At 43.3% G+C, this 15434-nt stretch overlaps 1 long non-coding RNA gene across 3 annotated transcripts in view; it reads left to right on the plus strand.

Moving 5' to 3' along the window:
- Window positions 1-14074, plus strand: part of LOC309802319 — a 104426-nt gene extending 90352 nt beyond the window's left edge. The window contains exon 3 of one of the 3 annotated variants that reach the window (XR_014293755.1): window positions 13964-14074. This is a non-coding gene — a long non-coding RNA (uncharacterized lncRNA). The other 2 variants (XR_014293756.1, XR_014293757.1) reach the window with 2 other exon arrangements.
- Window positions 14075-15434: the final 1360 nt, after the last annotated feature.

Genomic DNA, 15434 nt, shown 5'->3' on the forward strand with positions numbered 1-15434 from the left:
CTCTGCATCTAACTTACTTTTAATCAGATTTTGTGAATCAAAACACTGTTGATTTTACATACTCAAACTGAGCCCTGATACCAGCACCCAGACAACCAAACTTGTCATTAATATATAGTGGTGTTGATTGATAGCTTTTTTCTATTTCCAATTTTATCATGATATACAGACCTAAAGATTTAGACAGACATCATTTGGATATACTGCTGCTATGGCTATTGTCAATGTTTTGGGTTTTTTTAATATTATTTATTTTTGAGTGTGTTGAGTCTTCGTTGCTGCATGCGGACTTTCTCTAGTTGCGGCGAGCGGGGGCTACGGGCTTCTCATCGTGGTGGCTTCTCTTGTTGCGGAGCCTGGGCTCTAGGCGCGCGGGCTTCAGTAGTTGTGGCATGCGGGCTCTAGAGCACAGGCTCAGTAGTCGTGGCGCACAGGCTTAGTTGCTCCATGGCATGTGGGATCTTCCCGGACCAGGGCGAACCTGTGTTCCCTGCATTGGCAGGAGGATTCTTAACCACTGTGCCACCAGGGAAGTCCTTATTGTCAATGTTTGGATGTATTACAATTGTTCTAGTGCCATAAAACTTAGTATATATAACTTTAAACACTGATTCATAGATCTTTCCTCATGGAGAAATAAAATTTCCCTAAGACTTTTCACCTTTTCTATTTATTTACTTACTTACTTTTTGGAAACAGTCTTAGAGAAGAGTTCCAAGCACCAGACTCAAACAGACATTTTCCTAAAACTACCATATCTCCCGTATATTCTCCTAATGTAACATTTATCTTTCCTAAATGTCATTTGTTCTCCCATAAGTGCCCTTCCCTCCCCCCACCAAGAAGTCATGTTTTTCAGAAGATGCCTTTCTCCTACCCCCGTCACTTAAGTAGTATATAAGCCCCCAGTTGTAGCCAGCCCTTCAAATCACGTTTCTTTGTGAACCCCTGCATGTAGTCATCCACAGTTAAATGTTTTTTTCTCATGGTAATCTGCTTTTGTCAATTTAATTTGCAGATTCCCAATTAATGAACGTAAGAGGGTAGAGGAAGTGTTTTCCTTCCCAACAATTCCAAGAGCTAAAATGTTAGTGACTCTTACTTACATCCTTTATTCCCTTTTCTTCTGTCCTTTCAGTGTACTTAGTTGGCAGAACTTCATAAGAGATTGCTTATCATTCTCCCCCCTTACCTTCACCCAGGCATCTACGTGCTGCTGAAGAAAGTTATTTTACTACTTTTATTTAGCTAATTTGCATCTTCTTTCTTCACAATGTCGATTTCAAATCTCCTCTCTCTGTAAACTTTTCACCCTGTTTTTTCCCTCTCATGTGTACCAGGCAATCTCATTTCTCACGACAAACTTCTTGAAAGATTTGCCTGTATTCCCACCCGCTCTAGGCTGTCTTCTCCTTCCCGCATTCTCTCAAAACTACTCCGAAGTCACCGATGACTTCCACATCGCTAAATCAAAGTGACACCTTTCCAGTCCTTGTCTAACTGAATTTCTCATTCCTCTTGGCATTCAGTATAACTGACCTCTTTGAGACACTCTCTCCTTTTGGCTGGGCTTTTAATACTCTTTAATTTCATCCTGAATGCACCCACAGCGTATTGTGATCGCAGACAGAGTTCTTATTAATATCTCACAGTAAATACACAGGCCTTCCCCCCTCGCCCAGGCCTGCACCTGGGGCAACATGGTGAGAACAGGTCAGTTGTTCTAAGTCAGCAGGTGAAGGGCGGGAGGAAACTGGTTTTCCCTGCTGCTTGTGAAGGGGCGGGAGTTAGCCGTCCTTCTCTCCTGGGAAGCATCTCCTCACTCTGGCCTTTGGTATGTAAGTAAAACTGTTACCCATCCCAACAAGGGTCCTTCTGCCCAGTGTCGCCCCCACCAGTAGAATGAGTTGGGTCCAGAAGCAAAAGAAAGCTTTACTCTTTCTTTGATCAAAGAATGCAGAGGCACAAGCTCCCGCTCAAGAGGCCGTGGGCGTGGCTGCTTCACAGGGATCCCCTCAGCAGGGGAGGGGGTGGAGTGCTCGCGGGGCAGGCGCAGGAGCAGGCACAGGCGCAGCTGCTCCCCATCGCAGTGCCCACATGACCCGCCACCGCCATCTTGATTGGGGGTGTCGTGTGCAGCGTTCCTGCATACGGTCGGACCTCCCACCCCCAGCTGGAGCATTGGCGCAGATATTTCACACCCGGAACTCGGGTCTGAAGTGCTGGATGCGAGGCCTCTGCACGAAGCCCCCCTGTAAGCCAGTGAAAGCAGACTAAGCACAAAGGCAAAAAAGGTTAGACTTTATTTTACTACCCAGATTCTATTTTTATTTCCTGGGAACAGCTAATGGGCTTTGCCAGTGATGAAATCTCTCCAGGTGCCAGACCCGGAGTCTCCAAGTTTCTGGGCCTCATTCCTCCTTGAAATGTGAATTCCTAGGGAGATGGTGCACCTTCGGGGACCTACTCAGAGCTGTAACTATTTGGTCCTCCTGGGGGGATGAGACTTTATGAATCCTTTCAGATCAGAGCAATTAACTAGACAAATGGCTGTAGATGTGAATCTCACACTGCACAAAGAGTCTCAGAGGGCCAGGGCTTTTTACAAGATCGCTGAGAAATCCCAGGAAATTTTGCTTCCCCACAATTCCACCCCTCATTCCGGAAGGAGCTTTAGCCCCAACATCGGCCACTGTAACCAGTCCAACTAAAATTGGTGGGCACCAAATCCTTAGGGTTTGTCTTAGCCAACACTTAATCAGAGCTACGATCAGCAGGACCCTGACTTAGCAAAAGAAGTTGGTCTCAGCTGAACTCCCCCAAATCTCAGGTTCAGGCATCTAGCCGAGTCCCCCAAAGCATTAGGGACGACCTTGGGAAGGCAGGTGGCTTCCTCCTTGTGTTTCCATATTAACCTTTGCTATCTGGCCCAAGGCACTGTGAGGAAGCAAAATTTGTCACCCCTAAACGTGTCTCTTTGGCACGAGAATTATTTTAGGCTGAATAATTTTAAGAAGTGGAAGACTCAGGAAGTCTTTCTTTTTACCACCCCCTTAACTGTTAAAGAGTTTAGATAAACGGCCTGGTCCGAGAAGACCGCCATCACCAGAGACACCTAGAAGGAATATGGGCTAGGTGCGGTAAAGAGCACTCCAGATTTTTACAGGGAGTTCCAAACATTTGCTTTTCCATCTCCATGTGAATTGCCTTCCTCCACTTTGTAGTCCCAAACCACTACCCATAACATCCTCTTATGTCTTTAGCTGAAGATGGTATTTAAGGGGAGGTTTTTAGCCATTCTGGTGAGTTACTCAGTTTTCCTGGGTCTCTCCCATGTATACAGGAAGTAAACATGTTAGTAAGCTTTTTGTTGTTGTTTTTCTCCTGTTAATCTGTCTCACATCAATTTTATCCTGAGACCAGTCAGACGAAGCTAGAAGGATAGAGGAAGGTTTTTTTTCTCCCCGACAGCACATACCTTAGTACAGGTAGCGATGCTAATTTACAAGTGGCACAGACTTTGCTTCGCCTGCAAGGAAGGAATCTATGGCAAACTCTGTTATCCATACAATACTAGCCAGTGAGTTGAAGCTCACCTGAATGGCTTCAAGCTGAGGTGGGGTCACTGTGTTAGTCATACTGCTCGCTGCAGAACCGGCCAATAAATTGAGAGACGAGTTGTTGGAGCAAGGAATAGCGACCTTATTTGCAAAGCTGGCAGGCTGAGAAGATGGGAGACTCATGTCCCAAAGAACCATCTAGCCTGAGTTAGAATTCAAGCTTCTTTTATACTGAAAGGGGAGGGAGTAAAGTCAAACACTTCCTGGTTCCCATCAGCCTCCTGAGGGGAGGTGTTACTGTTTTCCTCTTTTTTCTCCCTGCAGTCATTCACAGGTGGGCCTGGTCAGCATGCTTCCTGGGAGCTAAACAAAGGTACTTTAGCTTAATGCTCATTACCTGGGAGGCAGGGTTCCCAGAGATGGGTCATTGTGTATAATTTAAGCTTGTAGGCAACATCCCCTCAGTGATTAACTTGTAATAGAATACGAAGTTCCTTCGCTTTGTATGGTATTGTACAGTTGTTCACTTCAGCAGAAGTCAGGGACAAATTTCATACTGCCTTTTGTGAAAGAAAAATAAAAATGGAGTCGGTAATGCTCCCTAAAGAGGGCTCTCTAAAGTGGAGCTGGGAGGCCATTAAGGGGTGTGACATATGCACGTCTCAGCCTGGATGGAATCTGACCTTTTGACCATTTATTGTCCTAATGAAGTCATCCAGAACATCTGCCAGAAACTCAAGATACTTCTTGGGCCCTACCCTAAAATAACTTGTGATCCCTTAAGGACAAGTATTTCCAGACTCGTATCAGAGTCAGTCATAATTCTCATCAGGCAATTTTTGTCAGCCTGTGGCTTTTTGTCTTTATAAGCCCCTGACTCTCTCTCGGAACACTCAGTTTTACGTGAATCTGTGTCTCCCGAATTGAAATTCTTTTTTGTTCCTTCCAGTTTTATTGAGATATAATGGACATGCAGCACCGTATAATTTTAAGGTGTACAGCATAATGATTTGACTTATGAGATGATTACCACAATATATTTTACTATAATTATAAACATAACTATATCCCTGTTGCCAGGATATAGTGAAACATAACTATAGCCCTGCTGCTGGGATATAGTAAAATTATTAGTCAGTGTTCTCCAGAGGGGAAATAAAAACAGTATGAGGTTACCTATCTATCTATCTATCTATCATCTATCATCTATCTATCTATCTCTGTCAACAGGTCTGAAATCTGCAGGGTGGGCCTGCAGGCTGTAAATTCAGGGAAGAGTTGATGTTGCAGTCTTGAGTCTGAATCCCCAGGACAATAGTCTGGAAACTCAGGCAGGGTTTCTATGCTTCAGTCTTGAAAAGAGTTCATTCCACTTTGGGGAACCTCAGTCTTTGCTCTTAAGACCTTCAACTGATTGGATGAGGCTCATGGACATTATGGAGGGTAATCAGCTTTATTCAAAGTTACTGATTTAAATACTAATCACATTTAAATATACCTTCACAGAGGGGACTTCCCTGGTGGCGCAGGGGTTAAGACTCTGGGCTCCCAATGCAGGGGGCCTGGCTTCGATCCCTGGTCAGGCAACTAGATCCCCCATGCACACCGTAACTAAGAGTTTGCATGCCACAACTAAAGGGCCTGCGTTCCTCAACTAAGGAGCCCACCTGCTGCAACAAAGACCTGGTGCAACCAAATAAATAAATAAATAAATAAAATCATTTCCTCGAAGAATACTTAATGGTATGGTAAAGTGCTCCAAATGTGATGTTTATAAAAGCAGGATACAAAACTGTATTTAAATATATATATATATGTATGTGTATATATATATATATATATATTTAAATACCTTCATGGAAACATCTAACTTGTGTTTGACCAAACAGCTGGGATCATAATCTAGCCAAGTTGGCACATAAATTAACTATCACACTGGGCAGATATTTTAACTATCAATTTTAAGAAGAATATTGAAATATTCTAATATTTTTCCAGTTCTAGGCTAGGTTTTATGGAGAACCTATAATGCAACCTGTATGTTCCTTCCTGCCCCCCTGCAAGAGGTTTTTATTGTTTTAATTTTTAAAATTTTTTATTAGAGTATAATTGCTTTACAATGTTGTGTTAGTTTCTGCTGTACAATGAGGTGAATCAGCTATATGTATACCTATATCCTCTCCCTCTTGGACCTCCCTCGGCCCGACCCCCATCCCACCCACGTAGGTCATCACAGAGCACCGAGCTGAGCCTCCTGTGCTTTATAGCATGTTCCCACTAGCTAGCTATTTTACACATGGTAGTGTATATATGTCAATCCTGATCTCCCAGTTCATCCTACCCTCCCCTTCCTTCCTGTGTCCACATGTCCATTCTCTACATCTGTGTCTCTGTTCCTACCCTGCAAATAGGTTCATCTGTACCATTTTTCTAGATTCCACGTATATGCATTAATATATGATATTTGCTTTTCTCTTTCTGCCTTACTTTACTCTGTATAACAGACTCTAGGTCCATCCACATCTCTACAAATGACCCAATTTCATTCCTTTTCATGGCTAAGTAATATTCCATTGTATATATGTACCACTTCTTCTTTATCCATTCTTCTGTCATTGGACACTTAGGTTGTTTCCATGTCCTGGCTATTGTAAAGAGTGCTGCAATGAACAGTGGGGTACATGTGTCCTTTTGAATTATGGTTTTCTCAGGGTATATGCCCAGTAGTGGGATTGCTGGATCCTATGGTAATTCTATTTTTAGTTTTTTAAGGAACCTCCATACTGTTCTCTATAGTGGCTGTATCAATTACATTCCCACCAACAGTGCAGGAGGGTTCCCTTTTCTCCATACCGTCTCCAGCATTTATTGTTTGTAGATTTTTTGATGATGGCCATTCTGACCGGCGTGAGGTGATACCTCATTGTAGTTTTGATTTGTATTTCTCTAATAATTAGTGATGTTGAGCATAGGAGTTTGTTATTGATTTTGTTACCAAAGCAAACTTGGGTCCACTTGCCCAACGCACAGCAAAGATAATCTACTGACACGAGGTTGTGATGAAGGAAAGTGTGGCGTTTATTCCAAGGTGCCCAACGTGGCGCCAAGCAAGGAGAACAGACGGCTCAGGCTCAATAGACCCAAACTGTCCGATAGCTTTCCGGGAAGGGTTTTTAAAGGCAACATTAGGCGTGAGGATGTAATGTGCCAGCTGAGCCTGTGTACATCCTTCTGGATTGGTTGGCAGTGAGGTAACAGGGTGGTGTTTTGGGAATCAACATCAACCATCAGGTTCCAACCGGTCTGAGGTCTGTGGGCTTGTGGTCAGCATGCAGTTAACTTCTTCCACCTGGTGGGATTTTCAGTGTCTGCAAAAGAGCTCAAGGGTATATATGGCTTAGAATATTATCTATAGCCCTTGAGGAGGAACTAAAGGTCCTTGACTTTGTTTTATGGCTAAACTATTATTATTTTGTCTTGCTTCACTATTTTCCTTTTTTCCCACTTCCCTAATTACATTTGCTCTTTGGAACTGGGGGAAAGCCTAGGAGGCTAAAGGTTTTCTACAAACAAGAGGCAGGGGCCATGGGGAGGTCCCCACTGGGTCCTGCTCCATTGCAATTAGTTTTTCTTTTTAACAGTGTTTCCCCGCTTATTTTTAATGGATTCAAGAGGAGGGGAGAGGGTTCCTAGTTAGTTTTTCAGTCATAACCCACCTAAACTGGAAGGTCTAGAAAAATCTCTCTCCTTAAAATAAAATAATCTGCGTGTCATATTCCCTCACCTCAGATAGTAAATGCATGTTATATCATTCGAAAAGCCACAAAACCAAAACCAGCCAATTCCAGAGCTCTAGTCTATGTGCTGGATGCTAGAGATGCAACAACAAATAAAATGTGGCTTCTTCTCTCTAATTGTTTGTTACCGGTTGTCATTTTGAGCCTTATGCTAATGACTCACTGGAGCAAATAAAACAAAATCACTTTATGAACCTGCAAAGAAAATGGGAAGGAAGTCGTAGGAAAGACCACTTAGCTTCTGAGATATTTATTAGGAGTTGGAGAGATTTGTTCTAAAGGGATATAAAGCCTTGTTCCAGCAGGAAACAATTAAAAAAATTTTTTTATTGGAGTATAGTTGACTCTACATGGTTGACACAACCATGTTGTGTTAGTTTCAGATGTATAGCAAAGTGAATCAGTTATATATATATATCATACCTATATAGATCCATTATTTTTCAGATTCTTTTCCCATATAGGTTATTACAGAATATTGAGTAGAGTTCCCTGTGCTATACAGTAGGTCCTTATTAGTTAGTTATCTATTTTATATGTAGTATTGTGTATATGTTAATCCCAGTCTCCTAATTTATCCCTCCCCCCCATGCTTCCCCTTTGGTAACCATAAGTTTGATTTCAAGATCTGTGAGTTGGTTTCTGTTTTGTAAATAAACTCATTTGTATCATTTTTAAATTAGACTCCACATATGAGTGCTATCATATGATATTTGTTTTTCTCTGTCTGACTTACTTCACTTAGTATGATAATCTCTAGGTCCATCCATGTTGCTGCAGATGGCATTATTTCATTCTTTTTTTTGTGGCTGAATAAAATTCCATTGTGTATGTGTACCACATCTTCTTTATTCCTTTCTCTGTCGATGGGCGTTTAGCTTGTTTCCGTGTTTTGGCTATTGTAAATAGTGCTGCAGTGAATGTTGGGGTGCTTGTATGTTTTTGAATTATGGTTTTCTCAGGGTATATGCCCAGGAGTGGGATTGCTGGATCATATGGTAGTTCTATATTTAGTTATTTAAGGAACCTCTATACTGTTCTCCAGAATGGTTGTACCAATTTACATTCCCACCAACAGTGTAGGAGGGTCCCTTTTCTCCAAACCCTCTCCAGCATGTATTGTTTGTAGATTTTTGATGATGGCCATTCTGACCGGTGTGAGGTGATACTTCATTGTAGTTTTGATTTGCATTTCTCTAATGATTAGTGATGTTGAGCAGCTTTTCACCGGCACTCTGTATGTCTTCTTTGGAGAAATGTCTATTAAGGTCTTCTGCCCATTTTTTGATTGCGTGGTTTGTTTTTTGATATTGAGCTGCATGAACTTTTTGTATATTTTGGAGAGCTCCTATTCATAAGGCCACACATTAAGCCTTTTAACCTTATCTGCAAGTGGGACCCAGCACAGCCTCACTGAACCACAGTAAAGGATTGAAGAGAGAGTGAGGATGTTAACCTTCAAATCCTGTTACCAAACCACAAAATCTACTATGTGCTTGTTTTGATCACCTTCCATTCACCTCATTAGTGAAGGAGGGATCCCCAGCCCTAAATAAATATATTGGTTTGGCCAAAAAGTTTGTTCGGGTTTTCCATAAGTTGTTACTGAACGAACTTTTTGGCCCACCCAGTACAACGCCCTACACTGGACCGATGAGATTGGCAGAAGTTTATTAATTACACATACTCACAGCCCAGGGGGCGGAGGACACAGCACCTTGCAGGGCCACATGGGGACTGCACTCAGGAACAGAGTGAACAACCAGGAGCTGTGAGAGGCAGGCTTTGTAGTGACAAGATAGTGATGTGACCGCTGGTTCCAGTGGGAGGATGTGTTGGTTTGCTGAATAACTCCTTGGGTTGGTAGGGAAGTAAGGACCCTGTGCGGCAAAGCTGATGCCACTGGTAGGGGAATTAGCTGGGTGAGGACCCTTTTCCCACTGTGTGAGGGGCACATCTGGTGAGGTATCTGGGGCCCTGTGAGGCTCAGAGATGTCAAGGCAATGGCAGCACTTGAAATTTTATGTCTTACAAATTCAGAGCTCTGAATCCATAATGTTTAATCTTGTGATGATCTTGTGAACAGTATATTTATAATCAAATGTTTTGGTATATGTTAAAGGAATTAATATGAGAAATGTAAATATTGGAAATATTCCATAATTTCTTTTTTAAAAAAATTCTATCCATATGTCTTCATCAGCTTGGGCTCCCATAACTCAATTCACAGACTGCGTGGCTTAAAAGATGGAAATTTATTTTCTCACAGTTCAGGAGGCTAGGAGTTTAAGAGCAGGGTGTCAGCATGGTTGGGTCCTGGTGAGAGCTTTCTTCCTGCCTGGCAGATGGCCACCTTCTCACCATGTCCACATGGAGAGAGAGAGCTCTCTGGTGTCCCTTCTTATAAGGGCACTAATCCCATCATGAGAGCTCTACCCCCATGGTCTCATGTAAACCTAATTATCTCCCAGTGACTCCATCTCCACCTTCTATCATACTCTGGGGCTTAGACCTTCAACATATGAATTTAGGGAGGACACAGTTCAGTTTCTAGCACCATACAATGCCATATCATTCAATAATAAAAAGAACAGACTACCTGTACACACAAGCATGTGGGTGAATCTCAAAATCATTATGCTAAATAAAAGAAGCCAGACAGAAGACTATACACCATGTGATTCCATTTATATAACATTCTACAAGAGACAAAACTGCAGGGACAGAAAGCCGCTCAGTAGTTGCCAAGGGTTGGGTATTGGGGAAGGGGATTTACTGCAAAGGAGTAAGAGGGAATTTTTCTGGAGTGATGGAACGGTTCTATACCCTGACAATGGTCATGGCTACCCCACTGAAGGCATTTATCATAACTTATCTAACTGTACAGTTTAAAAGCATGGACTTTATTGCATGTGAATTATACCTCAATAACCCCCCCCCAAAAGTCACCTTCCACTTGGATAATGCTTTACAGTTAACCATGCCTTTCTCATCCATTACTTTGTTGATTTTCACAACTTGGTAAGGTAGGCAAAGTGATATTATTATCTCCACAGGGTTTGGGGAGGTTGGGGACTTCTGAGCTTGTTCAGCCTGCAGAAGAACTGAATGTTCTGAGACCTAAACAAGAGTTCTTCCCCCTCTACCCCGAAAATCTGGTCAGTCAGTAATGTCAGTGACAGGCTCCATCACCTACTCCGGGTTGTGCTCTGTGATACATGCTTTCCATTCATTCATTTATTTTATTTTCTTCTCACAAATAAGCTCTAAGGAAGTGTCATGATCCCACTTTACAGGGTAGAAGAGAGAAGAGTAAATTAATTGTTCTGAGGCAAGACAGTAACAGCATCATGATTTGAACCCACATCTTAATGGGCGGGTAAACCTGTGCTTTTCACCACTAAGTCCCAAACTTCTCAAAACAACTTTAGTTCCAAATAAGAGCCCCAAACACAGAAATCTAGAACAATCCAGGGAAATAATTATGAGCTCCTTCAAGTGGGGAAGGCTAGCTTTTGCTTCAAATGGGGAAGGCTAGTTTAGCACTGTCTTCAGTGCTAAGCAGTCTTTTAGGTATCTATTTTAGTCCATCGGTCTAAGATTTTTCAAACTCTCCAGACACTTCCTGAAAGACTCTGCATCCAGCAAATTAACCGTCTTTCTTAATGCCCCATCCACTTCGCCTAGACTTTCTCTTCTGCTCAGAGCACATTCCTGAGTTGACTGCAAGTTGATCAGCAAAAGGCGAGAATGCAGGGCAGGACCAAGAGGTGCTTAGCATCGGCAGAGTACCCTGAAAGTGGATGCTGGTGGTCCTTCTGCAACTGTTGCGAATAACCCCAGAGCCCAGGATGCAGCCTCTCACTGCCCCTCCCGACAGGGGCCATGTGTAAGCATCTTTCCAATGGAAGAAGCAGGTCATGATTTGAGAAGAGACCAGATCTTTTCTTTGCTTTTGTCATCTGGGTGACTGTAAGCTTTACAGACATCTCCATGGCACCCCAAGACCTGAACATGAAGGAAGCAGATTCTGTTTTGCAGATGGAGGATCTGGGGCAAAAGAGGAAGAATATTCTGCCTGGTTCCTTGCAGCAGGAGGAAAGAAAAAATTTTCCAAGTGCCTTTTGTGTGCCAGGAACTGTGCTATGAATTTCATGCTCCATACTATTACTAGTTCACAACTGTGGAACACTTCCTATATGTCAGGAACACTTTCTGTATATCCATATGGCTATGGGACACTTTGTATGTGTCACTTTTATATACATCATCTCATTTAATCCACTCAACAACCTTATTTGATAAGTACCATTACCGCCTCCACAACTGAAGTTTATAATATTTGAGTGACTTGCTGAAGGTCACACAGCTACCACATGACAGAGAGGGACTTCAAACCCAGGGATGCCAGCCCCGAAGTCCCAATTCTTTGCATTACACCACCTCACCTACTGTGCTTGACCCCCTAGTCCGCTGTTTCTATTTCCTGAACCCCATCTAACACAAGAGAGAGCAGAGGCTGGTATTTTAAAGGAATGAGTATTTTCCACTACTCTTTTCCCTGGAAACAACCCTGTATATCAACTAATATTCTACATTTTCTGAGCTTCAACTTCATCCCAGGCGCTGTGCTAGATGCCGCCACATTATGTTACATGAGAGATGATATAGAATTTTGGGAACAGCCAATACATGACCCCACACTTAGCAGACATGCCTAATTAATCAGGACACTCATTCTGGGTGAGTCTAAATGCAGCCTCAGAGTCTTTCCCAACACAGAGGTGCAAGAAACTGCTGAAATCAACCAGCATCAGCACACACTAGATGAAGCCCATTGGCCCTTCCTGCTGCAGAATTCCACCGGCAGAAATGACAGTGACATGGCCACAAGGAATAATGGGATGGAATCCTTTGAGCAGAAGTTCTGAGGTCAAAGCCTTGTTCTACTCAAAGTCTTGTTCACTAGCTGGGCACCAGCAAGTAAATTAAACTCTCTGAGCCTGATTGTCTTCTTCATCCAAAATGGTGATGATAATCAGATCTCATCTATGTCACAGGATTGTTGGATGCAGAATTGTTGGTGACAGTGAGAAGCAAGAGACCATAAGACCAAAAGTCTGGAGTAAGGGTACTGGCAAGAGACAAGACAATGAGAGAACACAGAATATAGATTTTTGCCTGGGAAATAGTCTAAGATTTTCTACAAAGGGGTTGTGTTGGAGGTGGGGTGACTTCAAGGTCTTAATGCCCTGTGTTACACCACAGGGTTTATTATGGTTAATGGTGGTGGCTTCATGAGTAAGTGATGGGGCTAAGCCATGGCCCTAGAGCTACCCAAGCAAGACAGCATGGCAGAAACAGGCAGGCTGGGAGCTCCTGGTGTGATCACACACCAGCTGTGTGATCTTGGGCAAGTCCTTTAACCTCTCTGAGGATCAGTTCCGTCCCCTGAGAAATGAAGACAATGATCTGCTTCATGGTAAAGATGAAACAAGATAGTTCCAGACACATAGTGGGCAATTTTCCATCATGGTACAAGGAGGAGCTGACAGCAGGCTCTGCACGTATCCTTTGCACTGAGATCACGCAACATGGCAGCTGGCACAAAGTAGGTGCTCATCAGCATTTACGGGTTAGTTGTTTGGTTGATTGGGTACCACTTAGGAAGTCACTGAAAGGCTTTAAGCAGAGGAAGAACATGATGGGTTTTAAAATTTTGAGGACATCACTCTATCTGCTTTGGGGAGAAGAGGGTAGGGGGACAGGCATGGGAGTAGGAAGTCCATTTAGTTGCCCTCCTCCAGGACAGGGACCACATGGACAGGAGGTCCGGATTCAGTGGAAGAACAGGGTCCTGAGCAAGTGGAAGGGCTGGAGACTGGGACATTCAGAACTAAGATTTCTGATGAGGTGCTTTTTCTGGTGGTGACAAGATGCAGGGTGTAAGCAAAGCAGGGTTGGTTAAGATGCCATGTGATAAAAAGGCTGGTGATGATTGGAAGCTGGAGAAATTGAGAAGCTGGAATGTGGATGTGTCACTCTTCATGGACAGTCTCTCATTTCTTTCTCAAAGCAAAGCTGCTGCGTCGGCACAATTGCCCTCCTTTAACAGACGATGAAGGAGAGACTTAAAACATTCACAAGCATATACTAAACTGGGGGGATGTGGGAATTCAGGCACTTGTTTATAGACTCAATAACTGCAAAGGATTTATGGTTTGTGAAAGACTTGCACTGTGGAAAAGATAATAAATTGAAGACATTATTGTGTGGAACTGTGATGATTTTTGTTGATAACACTCCACTAAGAACACTATATGATTTCTGGAGAGCTGTGGAAGCTGTCTTCTTGCTTAACTGCAATATAAGAAATAGTGATGTTTTGGAAATAAGTTGTCAACAAATTTCTTTCTATTTTATATTGTTTGTCATATTTTTATGTAGTTTCATATGTTTAAATGTTCTAATATCAAGATTAACAAATATAAATTGTTACAGTTAAGTGACAGGCCAAGGACGAGAAAGTCACAGAGTTGGGCTTCGACCCAGAGAGGTCTGACTTTACAATGACCATGGTCTTTCTCCTGTTTGTCATTGACATAGCTGTGATCTGTGCCCCGTCAAGTCTCACCACGCCCGGAAAGCCTCACCACACCCGGACAACATCTGTCTTCCTCCGATTTTCTGCTTTAGTGGCTGCGCTAAGGATGTCTCATGGGCTGGAAGGGAAGGAAAGGAAGCTGCAAAAATACAAAGATGCAAATTCACAAGAAAAACAAGTGAGGGCTACAGTCCAGGAGGCTTTTGCCCTTGGCCACCCAGAGAAGAAGGCTATCCTGCCCCTCCCAAATACAAGGGTGTGCCCTCTCTATGTGTCACCAGCTCCTGCAAAGCAAAGCATTGGGGGTCACTAAAGCATCAATCATTCTCCAAATACAGCATTAAATGGTGTATCTGGGCCATAAATACTGTACAAGCACTTTGCAAACGGGTCCATTTTTGTCACCATTTCATTCCTTTTATACATGACTTACTCTGACCTTTTAGAGCCAACTGTTTGAGAAATAGAAGCACAGCCCACAGCTAGCAGCAGCCCCTCTTGCATGGTATGTTTCTCAGAAGATTTCACAGGTGACAGTGGTGGGGAATGATGGGGGCAGATATTCACCAACCTCAGATCTGCTCACACTCCTGCCTGGTCAGCTGTGCCCAAGTGGACTTAACAGGCTTCATGTGAGCATCGCTGTGGCCATTGGGCACCTGGCTGTGAACCAGGGATGTAAAGCTTCATGATAGAAGGGGAAGCAATTACTCTCTGAGATGGCCAGCTCTGCCTGGAGACTGCATTGTAACACTCACCCAACTTTGCTGGCTAGAGGCCCCAACACCAGAGAAATTGTGTCCATTGTCTTTCATGTAAAGAGAATGCTAGCTGTCCCGAGCTCCACCACGGAAGTGCCAGTGTAACTTAGCTGAAAGGTAGAGAGGTTTCAGAGGTACAGCCTAGTTCAGGGAAGAGTCACTGGGAGGAGGCCAATTTCTCAAATGACTCAATTAGCATCGAAATTCCAGGTTTGGTTTCTCCACATCTTAATGTAGGGGAGTTCTGGTAAAAGTGGATTAGCATGTGGCAGAATGACCTTCCTACTAAAACAACTGGAGGAATAAAAGATATTTAAAGTACCTTTTTGAAGGCATCAGAGAGCTGCCAAGGAAGCAGGGACTTGAGGGACCAAGAGCCCACAGTGAAGAGAAGTGCAGTGTGGGCCATCATTTGAGAGCCCTTCTCCCACTGCAGCATTTGCCAATTCCAGTGCAATGACTGGTAGGGGAAAGGCTGAACAAAATGTAGGCATTTTAAGGTCTTCAAAGGAGTAAAGTTGGAGTTCAGAGCCCACCAAGCAGCAAGGGCTCGGAAAAGCAGCCTTTCAGCTGAGAATTCCAAATGGCTCCCTGCAAGGAGTGGGGTGAACAGGATACAGACCAGGGTCCCAGAGACTAAAGGCCACATTCGAAAGATCCCAGCCCCCAAGCACTCCATGCAGCCACTTCCAGTCAACTGGAGCTGGCCCAC

Source organism: Mesoplodon mirus, assembly GCF_964341445.2.
Source record: "Mesoplodon mirus genome assembly, chromosome: 4".
NCBI classification, from domain to species: domain Eukaryota; kingdom Metazoa; phylum Chordata; class Mammalia; order Artiodactyla; family Ziphiidae; genus Mesoplodon; species Mesoplodon mirus.